The following is a 6,000-nucleotide window of genomic DNA, read 5'->3' as shown; positions in this document are numbered from 1 at the left end:
TCGACCAGCGATGTAATCGTTAGCAGAGGGGTTGTAGAACAGGGCAGACTATCTGTGGAATTCTCTGCCTCAGAAGGTAGTGGAGGCCAATTCTCTGGATGTTTTCAAGAGAGAGTTGGATAGAGCCCTTAAAGATAGCAGAGTCGAGAGATTTGGGGAGAGGGCAGGAGCGGGGTACTGATTGTGGATGATCAGCCATGGTCACAGTGAATGGCGGAGCTGGCTCGAAAGGCCGAATGGCCTACTCCTGCACCTATTGTCTATTGTCTATTGTCTAGTTTGGGCGTCATTGTGGCGCAGCGGTAGAGTTGCTGCCTCACAGCGCCAGAGACCCGGGTTCCATCCTGACTGCGGATGCTGTCTGTAAGGGGTTTGTACGTTCTCCCCGTGACCGCGTGGGTTTTCTCCGGGTGCTCCGGTTTCCTCCTGCAATTGGCTTGGTATAAATGTAAATTGTGCCTTGTGTGTGGGATAGTTCTAGTGTACGGGGTGATCGCTGGTCGGCACGGACTCGGTGGGCCGAAGGGCCTGTTTCAATCAATCAAAGCCTTTCTGGTAATTAGCTGAACAGAAAAGAGATAGAGATGTGAAAGAGAGAAAAAAAAGGGACGGGAAGTTAAAGAGAGAAAGAAGAGAGGAAGCGAAGAAGAAAAGAAAAAAAGAAAGTTTAGTTTAGTTTAGTTTACAGACGCAGCGGCCCACAGTGTACGCGCCGACCAGCGATCCCCGCACACTAACACTACCCTATACACACTAGGGACAGTTTACATTTATACCAAGCCAATTAGCCTACAAGCCTGCACGTCTTTGGAGTGTGGGAGGAAACCGGAGCGCCCGGAGAAAACCCACGCAGGTCACGGTGAGAACGTACAAACTCCGTACAGACAGCACCCGTAGTCGGGATCGAACCCGGGTCCCTGGCGCTGTGAGGCAGCAACTTTACCGCTGTGCCACCGAGCCGCCCAGAGGCAGAACGAATGAAAGACAGAAAGAACTTACATCACCAGAGCACCTTTCAGTATCTGGGGAATTCCCCACCAATGTGATCGCTTTGAAGTACTGGGTTGATGTTTCAGTCACAGACCCGTCTGTCTGCAGGTTGAGAGGATCGGTGTGGTCTGATTGCATTGAAGTGTTTGCCTTCTTGTCGATCGTTAACAGGATTGTGCAAGGTATGTATTCCCATCCTCTCTGCAATGTGATCAAAGAATGTGGGATCATTTCTGCTTTTCAACATTTTTTTTCGACCGACGCATTTACTTGAAGTTCAGTTCATGTTTGTCATGTCTACCGAAGTACAGCCAAAAGCTTTTTTTAAATCGCATGCAGTCCAGTCAGCGCAAAGATATTACAGTCTGAAGAAGGGTCTCGACCCGAAACGTCACCCGTTCCATCTCTCCAGATTTGCTGCCTGTCCCGCTGAGTTACTCCAGCTTGTTGTGTCTATATGCATGATTACAATCAGGTCGTTCAGAGTGTAGAGATACAGCTAGCTTAGTTTACTGTTGCGTGTACAGTGAAAAGCCTTTTGTCGCGAATAGACTCGGTGGGCTGAATGGCTTACTTCTGCACTCTATGACTTGTGAACTTAGAAACATAGAAACATAGAAAATAGGTGCAGGAGTAGGCCATTCGACCCTTCGAGCCTGCACCGCCATTCAATATGATCATGGCTGATCATCCAACTCAGTATCCCGTACCTGCCTTCTCTCCATACCCCCTGATCCCTTTAGCCCACAAGGGCCACATCTAACTCCCTCTTAAATATAGCCAATGAACTGGCCTCAACTACCTTCTGTGGCAGAGAATTCCACAGATTCACCACTCTCTGTGTGAAAAAAAACTTTCTCATCTCGGTCCTAAAAGACTCCCCCCTTATCCTTAAACTGTGACCCCTTGTTAGGACTTCCCCAACATCGGGAACAATCTTCCTGCATCTGGCCTGTCCAACCCCTTAAGAATTTTGTAAGTTTCTATAAGATCCCCCCTCAATCTTCTAAATTCCAGCGAGTACAAGCCGAGTCTATCCAGTCTTTCTTCATATGAAACTTAGGATCTTAGGTGGCGCAGAGTTGCTGCCTCGCAGCGCCAGAGACCCAGATTCGATCCCGACTACGGGTGCTGCCTGTATGGAGTTTGTACGTTCTCCTTGTGACCTGCGTGGGTTTTTTTTCTGGGATCTTCGGCCTCCTCCCGCACTCCAAAGATGTGCAGGTTTGTAGCTTAATTGGCTTAGTATAAATAACCAAAAAAATGCCCCTAGTATGTGTAGGATAGTGTTCGTGTGCGAGGTCGCTGGTCAGTGCGGACTCGGTGGGCCAAATGCTCTGTTTTCGAGCTGTGTCGCTAAACTAAACTAAACTGGCGTACGTAGGAAAATAACTGCAGATGCTGGTACAAATCGAAGGTATCACAAAATGCTGGAGTAACTGGTGTACGGGTGATTGTTGGATAGCATGGACCCGGTGGGCTGAAGGACCTGTTTCCACGGTATATCTGGAAACAAAATGTGGGTGAAAGGAACTAGCATAGATAAAGCATTCTTGGGCAGCATGAAGGGTTGGGCCGAAGGGCCTGTTTCCGTGCAGTATGACTCTATGGCTGTGCCTGGTTTGCAGCGAGCCTTAAATCCTTCCTGGGTCATTTCCCACAACTCTCAATTCCCCCAATGTTTCAACTCCACCTTAAGTCCTCTTTAAATTTGACGGCACTGGGCCTGTAGATTTAGATTTAGAGATACAGCGAGGAAACAGGCCCTTCGGCCCACCGATTCCGCGCCGCCCAGCGATCCCCGCACACTAACACTATCTTACACACACTAGGGACAATTTTTACATTAATCCAGTCAATTAACCTACATACCTGTACGTCTCGGGAGTGTGGGAGGAAACCGAAGATCTCGGAGAAAACCCACGCAGGTCACGGGGAGAACGTACAAACTCCGTACAGACGGCGCCCGTAGTCGGGATCGAACCTGAGTCTCCGGCGCTGTATTCGCTGTAAGGCAGCAACTCTACCGCTGCGCCACCGTGCCGCCTGTACTCGCTGGAATTTAGAAGGATGAGGGGGGGACCTCGTTGAAACTTACCGAATAGTGAAAGGCCCGGATAGAGTGGATGTGGAGAGGATGTTTCCACTAGTGGGAGAGTCCAGGACTAGAGGCCACGGCCTCAGAATAAAAGGACGTACCTTTAGAAAAGAGATGAGTTGGAATTCCTTTAGTCAGAGGGTGGAGAATCTGTGGAATTCATTGCCACAGACGGCTGCGGAGGTCAAGGCAACGGATGTTCTTAAGGCAGAAATTGACAGATTCTTGAGTATAGTGTGGGGTCACAGGGGGTAAGGGGAGAAGGCAAGAAAATGAGGATGAGAGAGAAAGATAGATCAGCCATGATTGAATGGCAGAGTAGACTTGATGGGCCGAATGGCCTTATTCTGCTCCTATGTCTTATGAACTTATGAACTTGTGAAATACTTCTGATGATCTCTGCCTCCACATCCTTCTTGGAATAGCAAGGGGCCGAGATTCACCGCCCTTTGGGAAAACATTTTTTTGAGTTTACAAAGGAGGATCTTTTATCCCGAAACTCATAAAAACATCCCAACCTCTCTCCTGCCGTTTTCCCTTGGGATCTCACATAATACAATAGCATCAACCCACCTTCTTAGTTTAGTTAAGTTCAGTTCAGTTTAGTTTAGTTTATAGACAATAGACAATAGACAATAGACAATAGGTGCAGGAGTAGGCCACTCGGCCCTTCGAGCCATTCAATGTGATAGACAATAGACAATAGACAATAGACAATAGGTGCAGCAGTAGGCCATTCGGCCCTTCGAGCCAGCACCGCCATTCAATGTGATCATCCACAATCAGTACCCCGTTCCTGCCTTCTCCCCATACCCCCTGACTCCGCTATCTTTAAGAGCTCTATCTAGCTCTCACTTGAAAGCATCCAGAGAATTGGCCTCCACTGCCTTCCGAGGCAGAGAATTCCACAGATTCAACACTCTCTCACCGAAAAAGTTTTTCCTCATTTCCGTTCTAAATGGCCTACCCCTTATTCTTAAACAGTGGCCCCTTGTTCTGGACTCCCCCAACATTGGGAACATGTTTCCTGCCTCTAACGTGTCCAACCCCTTAATAATCTTATACGTTTCGATAAGATCTCCACTCATCCTTCAAAATTCCAGTGTATACAAGCCTAGTCGCTCCGGTCTTTCAACATATGACAGTCCCGCCATTCCAGGAATTAACCTAGTAAACCTACGCTGCACGCCCTCAATAGCAAGAATATCCTTCCTCAAATTTGGAGACCAAAACTGCACACAGTACTCCAGGTGCGGTCTCACTAGGGCCCTGTACAACTGCAGATGGACCTCTTTGCTCCTATACTCAACTCCTCTTGTTATGAAGGCCAACATTCCATTGGCTTTCTTCACTGCCTGCTGTACCTGCATGCTTCCTTTCAGTGACTGATGTTTCCTTTCAGTGACCAATTTACGTTTATACCAAGCCAATAAACCGACAAATCTCTATGTCTTTGGCGTGTGGGAGGACACCGAACATCTCGGCGAAGAACCCACACGCGGTCACGGGGAGAACGTACAAACTCCGTACGGACAGCACCCGCAGTCAGGATCGAACCCGGGTCTCTGACGCTGTGAGGCAGCAACTCTACCGCTGTGCCACCGTGCCGCCCACATTTACCTGAGCTCCAGGAAGGATGTGAAGACTTTGTGAAGGATGCACAGGAGGTTTACCGGAATGTTGCCTGAATTAGCGGGTATTAGCCACATGGACAGGTTGGACAGACCTTTCACTGAAACTGTGGACCTGCTGGAGGTATATAAAATTATGAGAGGCACAAATAGGGTAGACGGTCAGAACCTTTTCCCCAGGATGGAACAATCAAATACCAGAGGGCACAGCTTTAAGGTGAGAGGGGCAACGTGTAAAGTTGTGAACGATTGCAGCAGGATCTGGGTCGATTGGCCAGGTGGGCGGAGGAACGGTTGATGGAATTTAATACAGAGGAACGTGAGGTGTTGCATTTCCTGACGCCGAACAAGGGCAGGACCCACACAGTAAATGGTAGGCCTCTGGGTAGTGTTGTAGAGCAGAGGGATCAAGGAGTACAGGTGCATGGTTCCTTGAAGGTCAAGTCACAGGTAGATAAGGTGAATAAGGTGATAAGGTTGAATATAGACATTGGGAGGTCATGTTGCAGTTGTATAAGACGTTGGTGAGACCACATTTAGAATATTGTGTTCAGTTCTGGGCACCATGTTATAGGGAAGATATCGTCAAGCTTGAAAGGGTTCAGAAAAGATTTACGAGGATGTTGCCAGGACTAGAAGGTGTGAGCTACAGGGAGAGGTTGAGCAGGCTGGGTCTCTATTCCATGGAGCGCAGGAGGATAAGGGGTGATCTTATAGAGGTGTATAAGATCATGAGAGGAATAGATCGGTAGATGCACAGTGTCTTTTGCCCAGAGTTGGGGAATCGAGGACCAGAGGGCATAGGCTCAAGGTGAAGGGGAAAAGATTTAATAGGAATCCAAGAGGTAACTTTTTCACACAGAGGGTGGTGGGTGTATGGAACAGGTTTCCAGAGGAGGTAGTTGAGGCTGGGACTATACCATAGTTTAAGAAACAGTTGGACAGGTATATGGATAGGACAGGTTTGGAGGGTTATGGACCAAGCGCAGGCAAGTGGGACTAGTGTAGCTGGGACATTGTTGGCCGGTGTGGGCGAGTTGGGCTGAAGGGCCTGTTTCCACACTGTATCACTCTATGACTGTTACTTGTGTTGTACTGTTTTATGTTCTATGAATGTAGTCCCAGCCTGTTTAGCTTCTCTTGATGGGACACTTATAGAGTCATAGAGTCATAGAGTCAGAGTGATACAGCATGGAAACAGACCCTTCGGCCCAACTTGCCCACACCGGCCAACATGTCCCAGCTACACTAGTCCCACCTGCCTGCGTTTGGCCCATATCC

This window comes from Rhinoraja longicauda, chromosome 7, assembly GCF_053455715.1.
Source record: "Rhinoraja longicauda isolate Sanriku21f chromosome 7, sRhiLon1.1, whole genome shotgun sequence".
NCBI classification, from domain to species: Eukaryota; Metazoa; Chordata; class Chondrichthyes; order Rajiformes; family Arhynchobatidae; genus Rhinoraja; species Rhinoraja longicauda.
Note: the sequence above shows the minus strand (reverse complement) of the source record.